At 37.1% G+C, this 26,291-nt stretch overlaps 1 protein-coding gene and 1 long non-coding RNA gene across 11 annotated transcripts in view; one reads left to right on the top strand and one right to left on the bottom strand.

Moving 5' to 3' along the window:
• Positions 1-26,291, bottom strand: part of ADGRL2 (adhesion G protein-coupled receptor L2) — a 306,832-nt gene that overhangs the window by 221,708 nt on the left and 58,833 nt on the right. For all 10 annotated transcript variants that reach the window (XM_086394356.1, XM_086394341.1, XM_086394364.1 and 7 more), the window contains exon 2: positions 21,634-21,675. The gene's annotated coding sequence lies outside the window, so the exon portion shown is untranslated. The remainder of the gene's footprint in view (positions 1-21,633; positions 21,676-26,291) is intronic.
• On the top strand, positions 1,958-21,777 carry LOC147375673 (uncharacterized). Its single transcript, XR_015161585.1, has 3 exons — positions 1,958-3,894; positions 8,773-8,892; positions 20,641-21,777. It is a non-coding gene; the product is annotated as an uncharacterized LOC147375673 (long non-coding RNA).

Genomic DNA, 26,291 nt, shown 5'->3' with positions numbered 1-26,291 from the left:
AATTAAGAAGGTTATCTCACTAACAGGTACAAAAATCTCAAGGAATTTTTGAGACCTTAAAAAGGAAAGAATTCACCTAGATTTGTTAGGCAAAATCTGTGATAAGCCTTTGGAGTGAATTTCCCAGCCCTGTTTTATTTTAAAAGTTCAGCCTGAGACTCTATAAATGTTTCAGCAAAATAAAAAGTCTATAATCAATTATGATTATATAAATCATCAGATGAAAATTAGTGAGAACAGACCTATTTTGCAAACAAACTAGCCTCAATTTGATTATATTTGATAAAAATGAGGGTAACTTTAGGGAGAAAAAGATATTTCAAAAAATGTTAAACCCGTTTTTTAATGGAGGTCTGCATCTAGTAAGACTCATTTCTTGGGTAGTTCTTTGCTATTATGTGATATTAATGTAAAATTTAATTGAATTCTTAAAGAACACCCTAAGTTTGTTTCTGAAGCTTATCTCAGTAGTCTATCTTTGGATGAAGATCAGATGCCTCATGACCTGCAACCAGAACTGGAAAAAGACATAATTTAAGGGACTATCTCCAACCTGGATGGAAGGACTTTTTTTTATCAGGTACTCTTAACTAGCTCATGCACGAAACTGAAGGGAAATTAACTTTTAGATTAATTCCCACTTCCAAAGGCCCCTATACTGGATTGGTCTATAGAGAAGACAGCTGACCTGATCTCACCTTAAAATGATGCTCAAACAGAGGAGAAACTACACTACACCAGAATGAGAAGATGACATCAGAGGTAGACAGCTTGCCCGAGATGCTGGACCTGATTCGTATGATCACTTATAATGTTTTCTTGACTTCTTAGACCTTTGCATATAAATCAAATGCTTTTCTATCATAGGCCTGATCCTATGCTAGTTTTAGAAATCAATCCAATTGTTGGGTTTGTGGCCAATTACCTGTGTCTAGTTCTGGGTTAGCTTGGTAAATTTGTCTACTGCTGCTAAGTCACTTCAGTCGTGTCCGACTCTGTGCAACCCCATAGACGGCAGCCCACCAGGCTCCCCCGTCCCTGAGATTCTCCAGGCAAGAACACTGGAGTGGGTTGCCATTTCCTTCTCCAATGCAGGAAAATGAAAAGTGAAAGTGAAGTCGCTCAGTCGTGTCCGACCCTCAGCGATCCCGTGGACTGCAGCCCTCCAGGCTCCTCCGTCCATGGGATTTTCCAGGCAAGAGTACTGGAGTGGGGTGCCATTGCCTTCTACAAGCAAGGTTCTAACTGGTTGGCCCTGAGAAAATTTACTGAAAAAAAATTATAGTCATATTCAGGTCACTGTGATATTACTAGATGGGATCCTCTCACCAGGCCAATTAATAATGCCTGCTCTGACTCTGGCCATAAATTTGAGCTTTCTTCTATTACTCAAGCTCAATCAGAGCAACAAGCAAAGCTTCAACAAAGGAGAAAAAAACTCTCACAATTATGAGATGGATTTATATAGATAACACCAGGCTATGGTAATTTAGGTTTAAAGTCTCCTCGATGTTGGAAACAATTAAATCATACTAAGGATAATCAGTCTAGTAACACTAGAAAACTGGGCTATGTGCCTTATAGACAGTGCCAATATATAATTTCCCTGGAAGATAAAAATTCGTACAGAGTAGACTAAGTCCAATGACCTATGATATACTGGGCTACATCTAATGGAAGCTCTTAAGTCTTACTTGTGACTTTATTAATGCTGCTGGCTATATTATTTGTATTTCACCTGTTTTACAGAATTGCTGTTTCTTACACTGCCAAATGTGTGACGGAGGCCTCTGATAGGATACTATATAGTTCCACATGAGATTGATGATGATAATAGTGTAACACTACATATGGGAAGAAGCAACAAGAGGAAATGTTTTCCTGGACCAAGAGGCTAGTAAGACTGGTGGTCCAGAGAATTTTGGATACTGTGTTATGGCCTAGTCCAGTAACAGCACATTGGGTGGCCTGTGAACAAAATCTTTGCCAAACCTGAGAATGGACACTCTCAGCACCATGGGATAAAATGGTCATGAAATGCCCCCCTCAGAATCATGGTCAAGTTTATGAGCAAAAAGGGGCTCTGCCAACTGAAAACTGACACTTGCCATCTACATCTACAAAGATTAAATCATGACTACTGCAACTGCCGACTTTCAACGCCCCTGAAAGGAGTTCGGGGTGAAAATCAGGAATGAGGCACTCTGTGCTCTGGGAAAAAAAAAAAAAAAAACTGGCAGAACAGACCTTCAGATAGTTATATATTTTCAGGAGATTTTATGAGTCCCAGTTCTTGCATCTTCTCATACCTAGAGAAACACTGACGTCATTAACGGTGAAATCTGCTTTGGCTATTAAGGAAAAGTTTACAATTAAAAGTCAAAATAGAGTAGCTATGGTTCAGACATCCTGGGAAATAACTGGGTGATGCTATAGGTGTACTTTCAGATTAGACCTTGTACTGCTAAACACTTGAGTTTTCTGAGTCATGTCAGGCTTGGATGCCACCATTCTCAAAACAATGTCTGCTGGAAGCTAGTAACTGCAATCTTACTTTTTATAAAACTAGGCAACTGGCTACCTGGCTACAAGTCTCCCTGAAGTGCCAGGTCCAGACTGGGTTTCAGGCCTATTCTTCTAAAAAGAAATGAGATTTGTCTACTAAATTCCAGTTATCACTCCTCCAACTACTTCTAATTGGGTCTGTTACACCAAAATGGCAGACCAAGGGATTGAGATTTTAATCATACAAGACTCAGATCTAGAACTTAAAACTCAGGAATACTTCCAATTCAGTATACTATACTCTACTCCAAGCTGAAGCAGTCCTATGCTCCATTTTCACAGGAAGTTATCACAGTCATAGTTGCCTAGTTCCCTAAATTTAAACTAAGTAGAACTCTGTGGGGCTCTGAAATAGAGATCTGTTGTGTGTTCTCCATTTCTTGTCTGTAGGACATAGGCTTCAATCAGCCTCCTAGACCTTCCCTGAGGTCCAAAGGGTGGATTCAAACAATTGCTAATCAGGGAAGAGAGGGGATACAGAAACAAGAGAAACACTCAAATGGTAGTATAGCCTCCAGACGGGCTCCTGGTTCCTACTCAAATATGCATAAGAATGTCTTTGAGTTCTTCTACAGAACTGGAGCCCCCACCCAGGTGGATGATGGTAACTTCAGACTAAACACAAGATTCCTGGAGCTCAGCTCTGTTGCCTCACCACCAACCAAAAAAAAAAAAAAAGTCACAGACCCTGCAGCCCTCACCCCAAATGTTGCCTCCTGTTTCTGGGGACCAGTGAAGACCATTCTGTTAGGTTTCCTGTTTGGCCCCTGTCTATTTCATCTCTGAGAGGAGCCAACAGTTTTGAACTAAATTGCTGTTATTACAAGGGTGAATGCTGGTTTCAGACAAAAAAATACATTGACTGTGAGTCTGAGCAAACTCCGGGAGTTGGTGATAGACAGGGAGGCCTGGCATGCTGCGATTCATGGGGTTGCAAAGAGTCGGACATGACTGAACGACTGAACTGAAATGAACTGATATCAGGTAGAGAGAGACTTCTGCTCTTCTAGGCAGGCCTACGCCCATGCACAGCAGGAAGAAGTTACAGAAGAAAGAGACCTCCGCCCCAATTCCCAAGAAGTATCTTGAGTATGAAGTCTCTTAGGGGGGAGCTGTTAGGGGAAACACACTGATTGAAACCTTCCACCCTGGCCAGGCACCATAGTAACCATTTGCATAAGTTGTTTTATGACAGGAGATCCTGGAAAAGAACATGGAACTAATAAGCCTCCACCAACTGGAAGAGTTCGGGAAAGGTCAAAAGGAGACACCATAGGTCCAACCACCTCCCAGAATCCTCCTCTCTGGCATCCATCTTGGCTGAACAAGGTATGCACCACCAGGAAGGACTCTGAGTCAGATGATTGGCTAAAGACAACCCGGAAACTAATCCATCACCATAACCCACATGGCAGAGCAGTTCTCCTGGGTTCCCTTACCCTACTGCTCTCCACCCGGGTGCCCCTTCCCAATGAAATCTCTTGCTCTGTCAGCACATGTGTCTCCTCGGACAAGTCATTTCCAAGTGTTAGACAAGAGCCTGGTTTCGGGCCCTGGAAGGGGTCCCCCTTCCTGCAACAAATCTGCAAGCTAGTATATGGCTTCATTAGAATAGAATCTACTTTCTATTCCAAAGTTTTCTAGGATTTCACTCTGCTTGTTAATATAACACAGTATGAAAACTTCCTGGTTTCCTGGGTATAAAGTTTGGTCATATAAACCAGGTGTCCCCAGGGCTCTGGGCCTCATACTGGCACCTTCCATGAGATCAGTGGCAGCAACAGATTAGAAATAAAGTGTACAATAAATGTAATGCTCTTGGATTATCCTCCCCACTCCCAGTTCTGGAAAAATTGTTTTCCATGATTGGTCCCTGGTGCTACAAAGGTTAGGGATATAAACAATTTAATCTTTAATCCAGTTTATTTTAAATTCGATCATGCTATTTAAAATGTAGGTGAATAATCTTTGCTGGTTAGAAGCAAGGAACCTACATGTAAATTCAAATGGGTAGAGGAACACTGGAGAAAAATCTAGACGAACATAAAATGAGGAGACACAGAGAAGAAATAGCATTACATGACTGTGTTACAGACTTCTCAGCCAGAAGGATGCTTTTCTAGTACAGACCAGAAAATTATCAGGGAGCAACACATCCTAGTGTTAGGGATATTAGTCTCAAAGTATCTATAGAAACCTTCATTCCTCTGAAGGTAAAACACTGACAATTTCTTGACCAGCCTTGCTGGTAATTTCATTTCCCAGAAGGCAGAGTAAGTAGTAAGGGGAACTCTACTCTGGACCCAATTCTGACAGAAACCAGTAGGTAAAATGGAAAAGATTGGGACCTTGGGAAAAAGCAGCCATGCGCTCTTGGTGTTTGATGTAAGCAGTGTTCTGCATATACAAACACAAATGATTCTAATGAGCAAGAAAATGAGGAGGAAACTAGAGAAACCAGTATGCTGCACAGGGACCTACTGTCAGGCTCTGAATTTCAAACAGCATGTGCAAAAGGTGGTAAAAAGGGACATGAAATCAAGCACAGATATTAGAGAGTAGCATAGACCCATAAAAATAACATCAGCAAGACTAAAGCACAAAATAAGCTGGGGCTTGTGAAAAAGGCTAAAGAGAACCAAAAATGATCTCCTTAGCATGAAATGAGGTATAAAATTCATACAGGAGGAGGCCTATTTTCTAAAGTTGAAAAAGTAAAAATCATTCATGAACTAGAGAAAGCAAAATGTCTTTACTCCTTTATGTTTCTTCCCTGCTGGTTCATTCATATCTCTGCTTGTATGTCACCTCTTCAGAGAGGACCCAGACCACACTTCCTAAAATAATTCCCTCTGACATCCTCTAACCCTTAAAATTTTCATTCCTCTAATCACTGGCTGCCATTATTTTACATATTTCAGCTACTTCTTTCTCCTGTATTAGGATGTAAGCTCTATGAGTGCAAGGACTTTGATTTGTTTAGTATAGTATATCCAGGCCTTGTATGAACCAAGCCCTATTCAATAAATATTTTTTTAATGAATAAAATCAGACCACTAGACACTGGCTAAAACTGGAAAAACACAACAAGTAAAGGGATTACAACACAGGCAACATTTATTGAGTGCTTAATAGGGATCATGTACTCAGTATTTACATACATTCACTCATTAAATCATCATCAGTTCAGTTCAGTCACTCAGTCATGTCCAACTCTTTGCCACCCCATGAATTGCAGCACACCAGGCCTCCCTGTCCATCACCATCTCCCAGAGTTCACTCAAACTCACATCCATCGAGTCAGTGATGCCATCCAGCCATCTCATCCTCTGTCGTCCCCTTTTCCTCCTGCCCCCAATCCTTCCCAGCATCTGAGTCTTTTCCAATGAGTCAACTCTTCGCATGAGGTGGCCAAAGTACTGGACTTTCAGCTTTAGCATCATTCCTTCCAAAGAAATCCCAGGGCTGATCTCCTTCAGAATGGACTGGTTGGATCTCCTTGCAGTCCAAGGGACTCTCGGGAGTCTTCTCCAACACCACAGTTCAAAAGCATCAATTCTTCAGCGCTCAGCTTTCTTCACAGTCCAACTCTCACATCCATACATGACCACAGGAAAAACCATAGCCTTGACTAGACGGACTTTTGTTAGCAAAGTAATGTCTCTGCTTTTCAATATGCTATCTAGGTTGGTCATAACTTTTCTTCCAAGGAGTGAGCGTCTTTTAATTTCATGGCTGCAGTCACCATCTGCAGTGATTTTGGAGCCCCAAAAAATAAAGTCTGACACTGTTTCCACTGTTTCCCCATCTATTTGCCATGAAGTGATGGGACCAGACGCCATGATCTTCGTTTTCTGAATGTTGAACTTTCAGCCAACTTTCTCACACTCCTCTTTCACTTTCAACAAGAGGCTCCTTAGTTCTTCTTTGTTTTATGCAATAAGGGCGGTGTCATCTGCGTATCTGAGGTTATTGATATTTCTCCTGGCAATCTTGATTCCAGCTTGTGCTTCAGCCAGCTCGGCATTGCGCATGGCGTACTCTGCATATAAGTTAAATAAGCAGGGTGACAATATACAACCTTGATGTACTCCTTTCCTGATTTGGAACCAGTCTGTTGTTCCATGTCCAGTTCTAACTGTTGCTCCTTGACCTGCATACAAATTTCTCAGGAGACAGGTCAGTTGTTCTGGTATTACCATCTCTTGAAGAATTTTCCAGTTTGTTGTGATTCACACAGTCAAAGGCTTTGGTGTAGTCAATGAAACAGAAGTAAATGTTTTTCTGGAACTCTCTGGCTTTTTTGATGATCCAGTGGATGTTAGCAATTTGATCTCTGGTTCCTCTGTCTTTTCTAAAACCAGCTTGAATATCTGGAAGTTCACAGTTCGTGTATTGTTGAAGCCTGGCTTGGAGAATTTTGAGCATTATTTTGCTTGTGTTAAGATGAGTGCAAATGTGCAGTAGTTTGAACATTCTTTGGCATTGCCTTTCTTAGGGATTGGAATGAAAACTGACCTTTTACAGTCCTGTGGCCACTGCTGAGTTTTCCAGATTTGCTGGCTCTTTGAGTGCAGTTCCTTCACAACATCATCTTTTAGAATTTGAAATAGCTCAACTTGAATTCCATCACCTCCACTAGCTTTGTTCATAGTGATGCTTCCTAAGGCCCACTTGTCTTCTCATTCTAGGATGTCTTGCTCTAGTCCAGCGATCACACCATCATGGTTATCTGGGTCATGAAGATCTTTTTTGTATAATTCTTCTGTGTATACTTGCCACCTCTTCTTAATATCTTCTGCTTCTGTGAGGTCCATAGCATTTTTGTCCTTTATCATGCTCTTCTTTGCATGAAATGTTCCCTTGGTATCTCTAATTTTCTTGAAGAGATCTCTAGTCTTTCCCATTCTATTGTTTTCCTCTATTTCTTTGCATTGATCACTGAGGAAGGCTTTCTTATCTTTCCTTGCTATTCTTTGGAACTCTGCATTCAAATGGTTATATCTTTCCTTTTCTCCTTTGCCTTTAGTTTCTCTCCTTTTCTCAGCTATTTGTAAGGCCTCCTCAGACAACCATTTTGCCTTTCTTTTTTGGGGGGATGTTCTTGATCCCTTCCTGCTGTACGATGTCATGAACCTCCATCCATAATTTTTCAGGCTGTGTATCAGATCTAACCCCTTGAACCTATTTGTCACTTCCACTGTATAATAGTAAGGGTTTTGATTTAGGTCATACCAACCTAGATAGCACATTCAAAAGCAGAGACATTACTTTGCCAACAAAGGTTCATCTAGTCAAGGCTATGGTTTTTCCTGTGGTCATGTATGGATGTGAGAGTTGGACTGTGAAGAAGGCTGAGCGCCAAAGAATTGATGCTTTTGAACTGTGGTGTTGGAGAAGACTCTTGAGAGTCCCTTGGACTGCAAGGAGATCCAACCAGTCCATTCTAAAGGAGATCAGCCCTGGGATTTCTTTGGAAGGAATGATGCTAAAGCTGAAACTCCAGTACTTTGGCCACCTCATGCGAAGAGCTGACTCATTGGAAAAGACTCTGATGCTGGGAGGGATTGGGGGCAAGAGGAGAAGGGGACAACAGAGGATGAGATGGCTGGATGGCATCACTGACTCGATGGACGTGAGTCTCAGTGAACTCTGGGAGTTGGTGATGGACAGGGAGGCCTGGTGTGCTGCAATTCATGGGGTCGTAAAGAGTCGGACACGACTGAGTGACTGATCTGATCTGATCTGGATGGTCTAGTGGTTTTCACTACTTTCTTCAATGTAAGTCTGAATTTTGCAATAAAGAGTTCATGATCTCAGCCACAGTCAGCTCCCAGTCTTGTTTTTGCTGACTGTATAGAGCTTCTACCTCTTTGACTGCAAAGAATATAATCAATCTGATTTAAGTATTGACCATCCAGTGATGTTCATGTGTAGAGTTAGACACATAAACCAGGAAAAAATAAGTCAAGGACTAGGTAGTTAGTTATTATATCAGTTCATATTGAGGTCTTTAAGTCTGCTTAAATGGTCTAATTTTATAAATACTTTTAATAAAATATTTGTGTAATGAATGCAGAAATTATACATTTAGAACAGAGAAAGTAGACCATGGATAATATTATTTTTTGTACCAGCCTTTTTGCAAAGTATACACAGGTTGCAAATATTCTACTGAAAAAGGTCATGCTCATTTGTTTGTTCAAGTTCCAAGGTACTCCTGGCTGTTGACATCTGAACAGAAAATAAGTGGTCCCTCTAGGAAGTTTGGTTTGGGCATGATCTCTTCTCATACACTTTACCTCACTAACTCCATTCCAGGCTCCTGTAAGTATCCCTCTTTTTTTTTTTTTTTTTTTCTTTTAAACTAGTACGTCTATTAACTGAAAACTTCAGAAAGTCAGGAATCATGTCTGTTTTAATCTACTTATATGATGGTTGATATAATAGACACAAAACAAACATCAGTAGAATTAATCAATTTGGCTGATATATTCAGCAAGTTTTTCTTTTGTTGTCTAAGGATGTTTGAGAGAGTGCCTTTGATTTTAAGTATAGACTAATAGCAGAGTTTGTCTCTAAGAGTCAGTGCAAAGAGTCGGACACGACTGAGTGACAACTGAACTGAACTGATTGCCATAATTGGTTATCTTTTTCTAGATTCATGTTTTCTGTCTGTGAGTAGATACAAAGAGCCACTGCTTTAGGTCTTGAAGCTGTTCTTTTTAAGTAAGAAAAGCAGTAGATTTTTCCATTCAGAGTACAAAGTTGTCAAGTTTTTCCATATGATATGTGCTATGAGCTAGATCACTTCAGATATTGTGTGATCCTACAGACTGTAGCCTGTCAGGCTCCTCTGTCCATGGAATTCTCCAGACAAGAATACTGGAGTAGGTTAACATTTCCCTCTCTAGGGGATCTTTCCTACCCAGGGATCAAAACAGCATCTATGAGGTTTCCTGCATTGGCTAGTTCTTTACACTAGCACACCACTTGCAGAGCCCTTCTGTATGATAGGTGTATAAATTAAGCTTACAATATGGAGAACTAGGGACTTCCCAGGTGGCGCTAGTGGTAAAGAACAATGCCAGTGTAAGAGACGCAGGTTCCATCCCTGAGTCAGGAAAATCCCCAGGAGGCAGACAGGGCAACCCACTTCAGTATTGTTGCCTGGAGAATCTCATGGACAGAGAAACCTGGTGGGCTACAGTCCATGGGGTTGCAGAGTCAGACTTGACTAAAGCAACTGAGCACATGTGGAGGACTAGAAAAGAATTTGAGACATTACTTCCTCCTTTGCCAGGGTGAACCCTAAACCCGCTTTTCCTCTGTGTTCCTACCACACAATTTGTATCAATATGAACAGAGCCAGGCCACAAAATAACTACAAGAGAAGTCAGCATTTCTGCCAACTCTTTCATATAGTTGGAGGCAGTATTGACGGGAACATCCTAGTGTTAAGACCTACTTAATCAGTTTCACAGTGAACAGATTAGATAGGCTTCATTTATTTTTATTGTTTTACATATTAAAGTATTTTCCTCACTTTTTCTGTAGCTTCTCAGGATATGGACACAACATACGATAGATATAGGCCTTCAACAAGAAAATTCTTGAAATGCATCATCAGTGTAAACGAATAACCATTTTACTTTAAAAAAGCGTAAGTAGATGTATTATTCAAAACACATCTTGATAATGGAAGGCACAGTGAGAAATATAGGAAAAAGGTCGAGGTAGAAAGTTTTGAGGAAGCTGTTATAGCATTGTTAGTAAAAAGGGTGAATAAAAGTAATAATTGCCCATTACTTACATGATCAACTTAGGAACACAAAAAATACCAATTTCTAGCCCACAAGCCTGTAGATTCTGATTCAACAGATATAGTCTGAGACACCAGACTATTAAAAAATGCCACTCAAGTTCTGATGCACAGCTGGGTTTAGGAATCATAAATTATATACGGCAGATAAGAAAAGAGTACAGAGCAGACTTCATTCTCAACAAATGCACAATCTAGTGACTTTGCTAGTGTGACTATGAATGTTTGAATTAGAAGATGAAAATGAGGAACTGATAGTTATTTGAATATTTCAAATAAGAAAAACATAGCCTTAATTAAGGTGGTAATAATGAAAACAAAGAGTAGAGCAACATTTGAAAGAAATTTTATGGGTAGATTTGAGAGACAGGGTTATTTCTTCTGAGAGCTCTCCCAGGTTTGTAGATGGCCATCTTCTCTCTGTGTCTTCATGTCGTCTTCCTCTGTGTGTCTGGAACTTAATCTCTTCTTAAAAGGATAGCAGTCTTATTGGTTTAGGGCTTTCTCCCAATGATCTCATTTAACCTTAATAACATTTAAAGACTATCTGCAAATATATTCATGTTTTGAATCCCAGGGAGTTTGAACTTCAACACGTGAATTTGGGAGGGACACATTGCAGCCCTTAACAACTAAAAATAAAACACACCAGCCAGGTCCTTAACATAGTATAAAATGCTCAGTAATTGTTATACTCATCCCTTAAATTTCAGTCCTTTCCTCTTCCATTCAAGCCATGTAAAATCTCAGGTAGAAAGTAACTGGAAAGTAACATTACAACCACAAGTGACTTCCTGATGGAAGCTCTCTAGATTCCAGAAGTTTGTATATATAGTAGTGGTCCCTAAACCTTGTCATAAGAAATAATCTTAAAGGAGATCAGTCCAGGGTGTTCATTGGAAGGACTGATGCTAAAGCTGAAACTCCAATACTTTGGCCATCTGATGTGAAGAGTTGCCTCATTAAAAAAGACCCTGATGCTGGGAGGGATTGAGGGCAGGAGGAGAAGGGGACAACAGAGGATGAGATGGCTGGATGGCATCACGGACTCGATGGACATGAGTTTGAGTGAACTCTGGGAGTTGGTGATGGACAGGGAGGCCTGGCATGCTGCGATTCATGGGGTCACAAAGAGTTGGACACAACTGAGCAACTGAACTGAACTGAACTGATCTTTACTTTGACCTGTGTTGGAATAAATCAGAGGAGAGAGGTATGCTCTGATCCAGGTAGGGCTTCAAAAAAATTCACTCAGGAACTCTTCCCAATTCCCTTCCCTTATGATGAAAAAGGTATTAAAAGTATTATTCAATCATTGCCTCCTATGACTATCAGCATGCAGGAAAACCATCTCAGAATTTAATTTTCTTTGTATAAGGGTATTAGGACTGTTTTGGTTGCAAGTTACAGAAACAACTCAAGCTTCAGCAAAGGTAATTTACTGGTTCATAGATCCCTAGAAAGTTTAATAACGGAATTAAGGTGCAGAATCAGTCTTTCCTGGGATTCATCAAGTGATAAATTCTCTCTTTGCCTAGGAGTCTGTTTTGTGATTCCAGTTCATAAAATTATAAGGACAGACAATGATTGGCTCAGCTTTGGCCAAGCGCCCAACATGAGACCAATCAGTGTGCAAGGTTAAGTGAGAAAACAAATCCTTTTTTAAAAATTTCAAAACCCAAATGTAAAGATATTTGAAGCTTGTTGAAAAAGAAACACTATATTTGGGAATTCTTTGGTGGGCCAGTACTTGGGAATCAGTGCTTTCACTGTGAAAGGCCCAGGTTCAATCCCTCATCAGGGAGCTAGGATTCTACTAGCCTCATGGTGTTGTGGAAATATGCTGCACAAATAAAAGTTTATAATCTATCTATCAGTTTGAGTATTTAGCTAAAGGAAATCTATTTAAAAAAACAGACAAAAAATTTCTATATTATAGCCAGCAATATATTATTTTAACCTACTACAGTATTTACAATGATACTTGTTCATTTGACTAAAATATTCTTATTTATACTCTTATTTATTTATTTATTCACTGCAGTTCTTATAGTTTGAAACATGAATGTCAAGACCAAATTCCATCTCAGTATAACTAGGTTTAGCTTAACAAGTTAAACTTAGTGATATTATTAATTTCTAAGTTTATAGGAAGGTGTACATGTTATTTTGCAGAAATTAAATTCTAAAAAATTTTGATTTTTGGAGGTGGTTTTTTGGGCAACAGGAATAAAAGAGAACAGGCAAGAAAGACTGAAAATGGCAATTTCAATACTTGAAGCCTTTGTGGGTCTGATTCTGCTTTTTATCTTTTTTTTTTAATCTGATTCCTATTTGTTTATCTTTCACTGCTTTTGATTTTGGCTTTGATTTTGATTGTTTTACAGTGTCTTTGTGATTTCTAGTTGTGGATTTGTACTTAAGGAATTTTTTTTCTGTAAAAATTCTCAGCAGCATGGAGTAAAGTTAGGCTTTCCAGAGGAGATTTTCTTTTGATTCTGATGGGCACAAAAGGCATATCTAGGGACAGGTTTAAACTTAATTTCTTATCTTTGAGTCTTTAGACGAGATTATAAACTTCTTACTGGGAACACAGTAATGTTAGTTTCTGATTATACATTTTCAAGGGAGAATTCTTTTTTTTTTTTTTTAACGCATTTAAGACTTGCAGTTTTCCTTGCAGCCCTCCATGGGATGGTTTTATTTGTAGATCAGGTTACTGATGAGGGCATATCTATATTGCATTCTAGCACTGAATGCTGGGTTTCGTCACTTTTCCTTTGTGCCAGAAAAGACATGAAATTCATGTTCACCTCACTCAGCAAACAACCTTAGGGTGAGAGATATCTCAGGTCTTAGCAACCCTTTGTAATAAAACTCATATTTTCCTCTAAATTAATGTAAGAAATAACACGTGGTAAAATTAAATATCCTCAAAGATTTTTAAAAAAGGAAATTAAGAATAAAATGTCTTAACTTGATAGAGGATAACTATAAAAAACCTACAATTTAACGCTGAAATGTTCAAAGTAGTCAAGGAATTGAAAGTGGTAGTGGTGGTTTAGACACTAAATTGTGTTCAACTCTTGTGACCCCATGGACTGTACCCTGCCAGACTCCTCTGTCTATGGGATTCTCCAGGCAAGAATACTGGAGTGGATTGCCATTTCCTTCTCCAGGAATTGAAAGTATGAGAATTTTTTACTTTTCCTTCACAAAAATCAATAAAAATTTTAAGTATCTGACTATATTAAGTGTTAAAAGGCAGATCTTTTGAAACATTGATCTTTATACTCTTGGTAGGAGTATAAAATGATACTTTGAACAACAGTTAGCAATTATCCAATAAATATGAAATTTTCCATACTCTATGACTCAGCAATTTCATTTTCAAGAATATATTCTAGAGCAAAGTTTCTCAATCTTGTACTACTGGCATTTTAGTTCAGATAATTCTTTGTTGTGGGGGCTGTCTTGCACCTTATAGGATATTTAGAGCATCCTTGGTCTCTACCTACTAAAAAACAGTAGTATACCCCAAGTTGTTCAGTCACTAAGTTGTCTGGCTCTTTGTAACCCTGTGGACTTCAGCATGCCTGGCTCCTCTGTCCTCCACTATCTCCCAGAGTTTGCTCAAACTCATATCCATTGAGTCGATGATGCCATCCAACCATCTCATCCTCTGTTTCTCCCTTCTCCTCCTGCCCTCAATCCTTCCCAATATCAGGGTCTTTCCCAGTGAGCTGGCTCTTTTTATCAGGTGGCCAAAGTATAGGAGCTTCAGCTTCAGCATTAGTCCTTCCAATAGGTATTCAGGGTTGATTTCCTTTAGGATTGACTGGTTTGATCTCCTTGCTGTCCAAGGGACTCTTAAAGAGTTTTCCAGCACCACAGTTCAAAAGCATCAATTCTTCCATGCTCAGCCTTATTTATGGTCCAACTCTCACATCCATACCTGACTACTGGAAAAACCATAGCTTTGACTATATGGAACTTGATCGGCAAAGTGCTGTCTCTGCTTTTTAGTGTGCTGTCAAAGTTTGTCACAGTTTTTCTTTCCAGGAGCAAGTGTCTTTTAATTTCATGGCTCCAGCCACTGTTCATAGTAATTTTGGAGTCCAAGAAAGTAAAATCTGTCACTACTTCCACTATTTCCCCTTCTAATTGCCATGAAATGATGGGACCAGATGCCATGATGTTAGTTTGAATGTTGAGTTTCAAACCAGCTTGTTCATTCTCCTCTTTCACCCTCAACAAGAGGCTCTTTCATTCCTCTTCTTCACTTTCTGCCATTAGAGTGGTATCATCTCCATATCTGAGGTTGTTGATATTTCTCTTAGCAATCTTGATTCCAGCTCAATTCATCCAGCACAGCATTTCACATGATGTACTCTGCATATAAGTTCAATAAGCAGGGTGAAAATATACAGCCTTGTCATACTCCTTTCCCAATTTGGAACCAGTCAGTTGTTCCATGTATAGTTCTAACTGTTGCTTCTTGATCTGCATACAGGTTTCTCAGGAGATAGGTAAGATGATCTGGTACTCCTATCTCATTAACAATTTCCAACAGTTTGTTATAATCCATACCGTCCAAGGCTTTCACGTATTCAATGAAGCAGAAGTAGATCCTTTTCTGGAATTTCCTTGTTTTCTTCATGATCCAACAAATGTTGGCAATTAGACCTCTGTTTCCTAAGCTGCTTCAAAATCCAGCTTGTACATCTGGAACTTCTTGGCTCATGTACTGCTGAAAACTAGCTTGAAGATTTTGAGCATAAACTTGCTAGAATGTGAAATGAGCACAACTGTATGATAGTTTGAACATTCTTTGGTATTGTCCTTCTTTGGGATTGGAACAAAAATTGACCTTTACTAATCCTGTGGCCACTGCAGGGTTTTCCAAATCTCAGGCAAGAATACTGAGGTGGTTTGCCATTTCCTTCTCTAGGGGATCTTCCTGGACCTGCATTGGCAGGTGGATTCTTAACCACTTAGTCACCTAGACAGCCCATACCTCAAGTTATGATAAGCCAGAATGTTCCCACACATTGCCTAATATTCCCTTGGGGGATATTCTCTCCAGGTTGAGAACTATTTGACCTAGAGAAATTTTTGTATCTATCCATCTATGCATGCTGAAGAATGTTCATAGTGGCACTATGTATGATAGTAAAAAGCAGAAGCAAAGAACTGAAGCAATCCCACAATTCATCAGCATTAAAAAGGACAAACAAATTATGTCATAGAGTGGATACTATACAACAGTCTAAAGTAATGAATTATACTTATGTGCAATAAATGGTTGAATCTCAAGACTTGCTTTTGAAGGGAAAAGTCACTTTCATTTACATATTATTCAGTTCAGTTCAGTTCAGTCGCTCAGTCATGTCCGACTCTTTGCCACCCCATGAATCACAGCACGCCAGGCCTCCCTGTCCATCACCAACTCTGGGAGTTCACTCAAATTCATGTCCATCGAGTCGGTGATGCCATCCAGCCATCTCATCCTCTGTTGTCCCCTTCTCCTCCTGCCCCCAATCCCTCCCAACATCCGAGTCTTTTCCAATGAGTCAACTCTTTGCATGAGGTGGCCAAAGTATTGGAGTTTCAGCTTTAGCATCATTCCTTCCAAAGAACACCCAGGACTGATCTCCTTTAGAATGGACTGGTTGGATCTCCTTGCAGTCCATGGGACTCTCAAGAGTCTTCTCCAACACCACACTTCAAAAGCATCAATTCTTCAGCGCTCAGCTTTCTTCACAGTCCAACTCTCACATCCATACATGACCACTGGAAAAAACCATAGCCTTGACTAGATGAACCTTTGTTGGCAAAATAATGTCTCTGCTTTTGAATATGCTATCTAGGTTGGTCATAACTTTCCTTCCAAGGAGTAAGTGTCTTTTAATTTCATGGCTGCAATCACCATCTGCAGTGATTTTGGAGCTCAGAAAAATAGTCTGACACTGTTTCCACTGTTTCCCCATCTATCTGCCGTGAAGTGATGGGACCAGATTCCATGATCTTAGTTTTCTGAATATTGAGCTTTAAGCCAACTTTTTCACTCTCCTCTTTCACTTTCATCAAGAGGCTTTTTAGTTCCTCTTCACTTTCTGCCATAAGGGTGGTATGATCTGCGTATCTGAGGTTATTGATATTTCTCCCGGCAATCTTGATTCCAGCTTGTGTTTCTTTCAGCCCAGTGTTTCTCATGATGTATTCTGCATAAAAGTTAAATAAGCAGGGTGACGATATAGCCTTGACATACTCCTTTTCCTATTTGGAACCAGTCTGTTGTTCCATATCCAGTTCTAACTGTTGCTTCCTGACATGCATACAGATTTCTCAAGAGGCAGGTCAGGTGGTCTGGTATTCCCATCTCTTTCAGAATTTTCCACAGTTTATTGTGATCCACACAGTCAAAGGCTTTGGCATAGTCAATAAAGCAGAAATAGATGTTTTTCTGGAACTCTCTTGTTTTGTCGATGATCCAGCAGATGTTGGCATTTTGGTCTCTGGTTCCTCTGCCTTTTCTAAAACCAGCTTGAACATCTGGAAGTTCACGGTTCACATATTGCTGAAGCCTGGCTTGGAGAATTTTGAGCATTACTTTACTAGCGTGTGAGATGAGTGCAATTGTGTGGTAGTTTGAGCATTCTTTGGCATTGTCTTTCTTTGGGATTGGAATGAAAACTGACCTTTTCCAGTCCTGTGGCATGTAAACCAAACAATGGTATGTTTAGGAATGCAAATGGCAACCCACTCCAGTGTTCTTGCCTGGAGAATCCCGGGGACAGAGGAGCCTGGTAGGAGGCCGTCTATGGGATCCCACAGAGTTGGACACCACTGAAGCGACTTAGCAGCAGCAGGGATGCAAATACATGAGACAAAATCCCAAGGAAAAACAAGGGACAGAAAAAATTTCGAACACTGTTTAACCTTGAATTGACATTAAGTAATTGTAGAAAAGAAGTCAAGAGCCTGAAAGGTCACAGGGTACTCAAGTATTTGTGGTTACTTCTCAAGTGTTTGTGTTACTTCTCATTATGTATTTGAAATTTTATTTTTTTAGTTACTGCATATCAAAAAATAATTTTTAAGTGAAGCAAGTGTATTTTTTTTAGTTTATTTATTTATTATTTTTTTACTTTACAATATTGTATTGGTTTTGCCATACATCAACATGCATCCGCCACAGGTGTACACATGTTCCCCATCCTGAACCCCCCTCCGCAAGCGTTTTAACCTTATAACCTGTATAAAACAATTCAGTAATATACCACGCATGAGTTTTTTTATTTATTTAATAATTTTGGTTTATATATTTGATTGGTGGATTTACATATTTGAAAACATTTTAGAAGTCAATTTGGAATAGTGGTTAGGAAAATTTGGTGGTTAAAGTGAAATGGATTAACCATTCATCAAGAAAAACATTCTGTCTTCAAAGACAATGGCTACTAATAGATAACATATTCAACTAACTGCTTAAAAGAAGGGCTTTTTTTCTCTTTAAACAGGATAATCTAGTGGTAGTAATCAGTGAACAGAGTGAACTCCCTCTTGTAAAAAGCCCATCAGTTGTTTTCCTAATTAAGATGAATATTATTCCTGTGAAATGAACCAAAAAGTTGTTTGAAACCGGAAATCCCAAAAGAGATCTATAGTCTTCAGCAATAATTGCATGCAATTTTAATTGAAAGAAAAGAGAGGCCTATTTTCATCTTTCTCCTTTCAAAATGTTAAAAGTAATCAACCTGTTGGTCAATTAACAATGCTTTAATATTACTATCAATCTGACCTAAAAATTGACATTAGATATTTTGGAAACTGTTGTGGAATTTTAAAAAATAAATGGCAAAATGACTACTGTCTATAGTTAAATCCATTATGGAACTTTTATCATTAATGAAATAAAGTTATGAATTTTTACTAATGTCCATAGAAATATAGTATATTTTATTGTTAATTGAAGATTAGATGCTGTGACTATTCACAGAAATATGTACTCAATCTTTGTTCATTGAGAATGAGAGAGGAGATCTATTTTTTTGAAATATAGATTAATTACACTGATAAATTTGCTTTATATAAATAGTTGGCATTTATCTCCAACCTATTAAAATTTTTTAATAACATTAAAGAGTTATTCTGTTTTAAAGTTCAGTTTTAACAGATACATGTCAACAAAATATATGTTTACATTTCAAGTCGTTTCATATAGTAATTCAGAACTTTGGCTGTTTAAAGTTGCACACTTAGAAATACTTTGAATTAGCAGATGTATTTATTTAATAGTTTCTCACATTGACTCTGCTCTTGAATATGGGCAAGAGGTTGATTTTGTTTATCATCTTTCTAAAATGTCATGTTAATTGTGCTAAAGATGTTACAGAGTGGATTAAAAACATAAAATTATAAATTAAAATTTTTGACTCCCCCAGTATTTCAGGGCTTCCCAGGTGGCACTAGTGGTGAAGAAGCTGCCTGCCAGTGCAGGAGACATAAGAGACATGGGTTCGATCCCTGGGTTGAGAAGATTGCTCTGGAGAAGGAAATGGCAACCCACTCCAGTATTCTTGCCTGGAAAATCCCATAGACAGAGGAGCTTAGTGGGCTATATAGTCCATGGGTTTGCAGAGTCAAACACAACCGAAGGGATTTAGCACCAGTATTTCAGATTAGCATTCTGGCAGCATAAACCTATAGAAATCTATATTTCCATATACAAATAGGTATGAATTTGGCCCTCCATTCTTTAGAAGAAGCTGATGTTAGATTTTCTCTCACATACTATAATTCAAAGCAAAGTGAGAAAATTCAGGTTAAAATTTTAGATACATCTTAAAAATGGTATTATGGGAAAAATATCATCAGAATATTTAATCCCTCATTAACAGAATATAATTTAGATCAATATAAGTGAATTTTGCAGATGAATGAAATTTACCCTTTTAATCATTAAAACCTTTTTCTTTGTAACAACTTCAAAATCTCCCAGTATTATCTCATGTTCTGTGTAGTAAGTTTAAGGATATACTATTTTGTTGCAAAATTCCAGGGCTGGAAAAGAATTTAGATTTCATTAAAAATTTTCCAGTGTGACTGTTGGATTTAACAGATCAGGAGTTTTAAACCCAAGTTTATGGTATATCTTACTCAATATCATACCACTAATCTTTGATTCCTCAATTCTTACTGGTGGTGAATAGATTTGAAAGTTCTTCTCTGGTCCCTCCCAACTTTGATAGTGTGCCTTCCAATTTGTGAGCTAGGCAATTAGAGAACTAGTTCTGTCATAATTTTATGTAAAATGAGAGCAAGTAGGATGAACGTGAAGACCTGGGAAGTGTTAATGTGAACTCTACTATATCCTTTCTGGAGTACCTCTCCCTCCCTCAACTGTCTTCTGAAATTATTGGCCTATTTCCAGATAAGTTGTGAGAAATAACGATGATATTTTAATGCTGACTTTACAATGGATAATAAAATACCCTTGAGAAGAAGTCTTTAATCTCAAAAATATTTGATTAGTTGCATTATTTACTATGTTTACTATTAACTTATGGTTTATTAACATTATTTAAGGTTAAAAGCAACACTTTTTGCTAACATACTTTATTTTGTTTTAATCTTGGACCTAAAATAAGTCTGCACTTACATGCAAAGACAATTGGTCGTAGGTGGGTAAATCACACTGTAGATTTTATATCAAAGTTTTCTGCTAATATTAACCAGTACGATCTACTGATTTAAAGTATGAGTTTAAAGTTGTACCTTCATGTTTTGGTCTTTTCCTACCTTAATCTTTTCTTCTTCTGAAAAAAGTTCATAAAACACCAAATTCTTATATGCTAAAAACTAATGTGAATCTGCAGATCTTTTTATTTCGGTTTAAAAATGACTGTATTTTTTTCATACATATGCCTGAATTCTAGGAGTATTTCTGTATTAGAGTAAAATTAATAAATGTAATAGCTTCAACTGTATTTTAAATATTTAATTATTTTATTGTACACTTTTACCCAGTTAATCTTCATTTTATATTTTTACATCCTTATGGGATTAAATGGAAGGTTTTTATTTGTTTGTTTTTAATTGTATAAGATCATTTTGGCCATGAAATTGATGCAGAGGTATTTCCTCAACTTTATGTATATACATTTAATTAATAATAGTATACTATTTTGAACAGTCTGCTATTCAAATAATGCTCTTATTCTGATAAGAATAATATCTATTTATTATAGGAAACTCAGAAAATAAAGAAAAAATGAAGACTATTTAGCAGCAGCAGCAGCAGCAAACTACCCATATTCCCACTGTCTGTGAACCTTTTATGTCCTTTTTCTAAGCCTATAGTATGATCCCAATTCTCTCTTCCCTCAATACATAAGCACAATATATAATGTATTTATAATGTGCTCTGCTTTTTCACTTAACATAGCACTTTTTGATTATTAGTTTATTTCAAGGCGTTTTTTTCTACAGTGAGAAATTCCTTCTTTTTATAGGTAATATGCAAGAACCACTGGGGGAAGAACTTTATAGGAGACAGAAATAGCTTACTAAGAAATATCATTTTACATTAACCTTTCCCTTTTAATAAGATTGGTTTTATTGTTATCTAAATTATAAAGAGATTATGATTAAGACTAAAACTAAATATTACCATTTTAAGTAATAAAAAGAGAAAGACAACAAAACTATGTGTTTAAACAAAATCATATAGTAGCTAGCTTGCCTAGGAGAAGTTATGATATATGCTCTTAGAAAACAAACATTTTTAAATTCACAGATGCTGCAAAGCCCTGGTCAAACATAAATTACAGTCAGTTTTTATGTAACAGTAAAAATTCCAAAGGACTCTTGCTCACCCACTCTCAATATGTATCTTTCTTCTCACAGAATGTAAGCCACATTTATTTCTATTTCTGTGTATATTTTAAAATAAATTACCCCAGAAAATAAACTACGGAATACACTATGTTCAAATGCAATCCAACAGAGAAAACAAAAACCTTAGATTCCCTCTGAAGAGCCCTGTAGCATATTTTGGGGAGTATTTTGGAATGCTCATAGAATTTGAATGTGGTATCCATTTATTTGAGGAGTATATGCTACCTTATAATTATCCGATAATTCAACACATTTAGCAAATGATATTCCACTTCTATTATAGCAATTCACTTTTTCTTGTTTGTGTTCAGTGCTATCAAATATAGAAAGAGCTCTTTACTTACCATTCTGGGAAAGATGAAATTTATCATTGTGCCATAAATACCCTGAAAAGCAAAGAAATATTATTATTTATTATACCTCCATCCACAGGGATCCTAACTGCCAAATGTAATGCATCAGCAGCAAAATAAAATGAAGTAAATCTATTACTACTGCTACTGCTAAGTCACTTCAGTCGTGTCTGACTCTGCGAGACCCCATAGACGGCAGCCCACCAGGCTCCCCTGTCCCTGGGATTCTCCAGGCAAGAACACTGGAGTGGGTTGCCATTTCCTTCTCCAATGCATGAAAGTGAAAAGTGAAAGTGAAGTCACTCAGTCGTGTCCGACTCTTAGCGACCCCATGGACTGCAGCCTACCAGGCTCCTCCATCCATGGGATTTTCCAGGCAAGAGTACTGGAGTGGGGTGCCATTGCCTTAGAAAACACAATTCATTGTTCTAAGAATTTTTAAACATGTGTTACATGCCTTTGGACAGAATGGTGTGCTCAGTTGCTCAGTTGTGTCCACCTCTTTGCGACCCCATTGACTGTAGCCCGCCAGCCTCTTCTGTCCATGGAATTTTCAAGCAAGATTACTGGAGCAGGTTGCCATTTCCTACTCCAGGGGATCTTCCTGGCCAAGGGATCAAACTAGCATCTCTTGAGGGATCGAACCTACGTTTCTTGTGTCTCCTACATTGGCAGATGAATTCCTTACCACTGTGCCACCTGGGAAGCCCCTTTGGATTACGCAATTGTGCTAACTACTTTCAAAATCAGGGATAAAACATTTTATTTTTCCCAAACAAATATTCCTAGATTAAGAGAACATTGTCAAGTATTTTTTGTTGTTGTTGTTGTTCTTTATCCCCTTTAGCTTGATTGAATTTTTCACTGAAACAGATGGGACAGCCATACTTAAAACTCTTTAAGGAAAAACTGAGGAGCATTTTACATTCTTGAAGTCAGCATTAATGACTGTTAGATCTATTTATATGTAAATACATTTTCTTGGTGGAATCTTGAACTGAAAATCTGATACAGAAGCTGAAAAACAAAATTAGGAGTCCATGCTCCTATTTTTACACACTAAATAAGTGATAATAAAGAGATATATATTTTCTTATTGTTTTCTGTTCATTGAAAACAGGTTTTAATTGCATTGCTTGGTAAAGAATTACAATAAATTATATTATGAAAAAACATATGTGTTCTTGAATTTATTGTGTCCTTTAAAATGTTTAAATTAACAGTGACTCTTACATTTAATAATTAGCACTAAATAATCTTTCTCAATGTCAATAGTTCTAAGATAAAGGAACATGTCAGCTGTAAGAAAATATGCTTTTCTCATATCCTGATATATATAGTCATTATATAGTTGTCATTTTCTCTTTTATGTATCATAAACTTTATCTAAAGAAAAACACACAGTTCATCTCCCTCTGCCAAAACGGTGATAGCTTAAGAAATTTTTAGATAACATATACAGAAAAGGGGTTTACTTGACTATTTGGATAATGACATTTCAGATCTTTCAATGTTATTTTTGAATAAAGTAATCCTGAATAAAAATTATAATGTGTTAGTGTAGCTTGAAATCATTATTTCCAAGAAAGATGATGTTTCAGTAAATGAAAACTAGTGAAAATTTCAAATGATAAATATTGACAAAATTAATGACTTTTTGCTGGAGTATAAAATTAAGATTTGAAAGGTGTCCTACTTCGTTTTTCACATTTTTAAAAGATATTTTTAATATTAAAGAAATATATGGCTTATGATTATGGATGTCTGACATTCTGGAATGATTGAAAAGTTCTCCCATGACCATAGTTTAAGAAGACTGCTTTTTATATTAATCATAAATATCAATATTTTATTTCAATTTTTTGTATTTATTGATTTTAATGAAAGATTTTAATGGAAAATTTTAGACTGAGAAATACTTTATTTTGTGTAGTGCTTATTTCTAAAGAATCATTAATAATTTTTGATGTTATAGCTTATATTTATAATTACTAAACTGCTAAAAAATTCAAAGTATTTTTGAGCATCAGTTCCTGAAGAGGGCAGCACGTTCTAGATATTATTGAATTTCAAACTCAAATATGACAGCTTTGGCTTTAGTATACTTTTTTTAGGAACTAGAGGGGAAAAATGGATTTTTTTTAATAGATGTCTGCTCCCATGATACAATAAACCAGCTGAAATTCTAGGTAACTGCAGACCAAGGTCAAAACTGTATTTGATTATTACAAGGGAACATTCAAATTATACACCTAAACAATGTATTTAGGAAGGGAACAACAAAATACTAGTAAGGAGACTTTCCATGAGGAAAGTGTTTTATCTTAATACTGTAGATAACTTTTCCTATTGGCAGTGCATTGACTGTCAAAACTACTAAAGGGGTTAGATTTAATTATCTCACTTCTTGCACATTTCATCTCAATTGCTATGGCAACATTCAGTTGCCTCAGCAGCAATGCACACTTTAATCAGATATTTCCTCCTCATTTCTCTATGAGCCAAAACTGTGTAGTCAAATTAACAACCAAGTCCTGATAAATCTGATAACACTTCCCACAATTTAATGGGCAACTTGCCTCCACCCACACATATAAATATTTTCAGAGAGGTTTGTAACTATTGGACAAGTATAACACTTGATAAGAACATACACTTGGACTTTCCTATTTCATTGATTCTTCTTTGCTATTTCTATCACTATTCTTTATTAGAAGTTTTTCACAAATTCAAAACTCACTCCAGCAAGTCACTAACATGGGTCAGCTGACCTCACTAGGAGAGCCGATGAGTGAAGGAAACAACCTCCAACATCCAAATGTCAACCCTCCTCAAAAGGCTATTGAATTATTTACCTTTTATCCGAACACACTTTGAATTGGCACATCAAAGAGCCTTTCTCTATTTCTTGAAAGTAGGTTAAAGGAGGAAAGAAAATAATTCAAGACAAAGCAAAATTTGATATTGAAAGAAAACTGTAGGGTATCAGACTCAAATGGAAGGCCAAGCATGAAGAAAATTTGGTTAAGCTTCAGTAATAGAGCAATTTTAATGAGAAGTGAAAGCAAGATGCATTGAAGTGCTGTTGTCACCTGGGTGATTATTAACCATCTACGTTGTTGGACAAATCACTTTTGCATTTTGCAAAAGACTAGAGAAAAATTTGTGGGAAGATAAGGAACTCAAACTATCTTCAGGTTGAATTTAGAGTGTTAGCATATGTTTTTATAAATAACTAAATAAATAATATTTATAAATAAGTGGAATTTTGCAAATAGTAACTATTTTAATTTTATACTGTGTAAAACACATGTATACCTGTGGCGGATTCATTTTGATATTTGACAAAATTAATATAATTATGTAAAGTTTAAAAATAAAATTTAAAAAAAAATAAAATGTTAAAAAAAATAAAATAAAAATTGTTTTAAAACATAATTAAGGAGCAAAGTGATCTAAGGTCTTCCTAACAATTTTAGTGGCTGCTAAAATTTGTATTTAGACAACAAACATTTTATTCTGAGGTTGTGATAGTTCTCTGGTGAGAAATTTTACACCAGTAGCTGACAGTAATATTTCAGCATGATTTTTTCAATCATCACTTAGTAGTGTCTAGTAAAAATTTCATTAATTGAGACAATCAAAAAATATGCTATCAGTACCTGGGTCTACCAGTCTAACATTTCAATAGTAATGGGTAGACTGCACCTCATGTATTACAGCCCACTAGATATGGGATTCAAACAAACCTTATACATACAAATATTCTGTAAAATATAAGTCTATATTTTGAACTTTGAGTTGATTATTGGCAGCTTATGTTCAAAATGTAGTTATTGAAAAGCTAATTTCTCATCCATGATGAAGTTTGGAAGCTATATAACCTTAGGAATAGGTACAGAAAGAGGAGATGTTTAATTGAAAAGAGAAATCTAAACAGGAAGGCAAGCATGGACTATCCTCAGATATTTGAAAGTTTTATTATAAAGGAGACAGTGAGTGTCTGAAAACTAAGAATAATGATACAAGTTCAGAAAAGCAGATTCCAGCTCTTTATAAAGAAAAACATAAAAACAATTAGAATTACTTAAACAATGGCACAAGCTGTGAAGCAACAAATGCCTTGTTTAAGTATATTTCATGTACTGTTTGCATATGAATTCTTTATTTTCTGTTGCTTGAATTCTGGAACAGCATTTTAAAAATGTGGTAGAACCACTCCAGAAATTTAGATCTGGGAGTTCAAATGACTCACTTCTTAATGAATTTTTCAAGTACCAGTGCTTTATATCCACATGGAAACCTAGCAATGGTCTGCAAACAGCATATTCAGCAGCAAGTTTGCAACTCTTGCTCTGGAAAAATGGTCTAAATGAGATAAACAAACAGTTCTTACTGAAGAGTTATCTAAAATCTACAAGGAGACATATAAATTGGTCCTAATTGGCATTCCTTCAAGAACCTCAGTAGATACCAAGAAGTGACTAGAGGTGAAGAATGAGTTCCCTTTTCAGTCTTAACTTGGCTCTTCCACCTGAAGATGGGGTTTTGCCAGGCAACGTGTACACCACTGCCTGTGTCAGACTTATTTCCTTGATGAAAGGAAGATTTGGCATTATCCTCAAACTCTATATTCACTAAGAAAATAA

Source organism: Bos grunniens, chromosome 3 (assembly GCF_055505025.1).
Source record: "Bos grunniens cultivar Pamir isolate PY7600 chromosome 3, Bosgru_T2T1.0, whole genome shotgun sequence".
Classification (NCBI taxonomy): Eukaryota; Metazoa; Chordata; class Mammalia; order Artiodactyla; family Bovidae; genus Bos; species Bos grunniens.
This window is presented reverse-complemented; position numbering and strand designations above follow the sequence as displayed.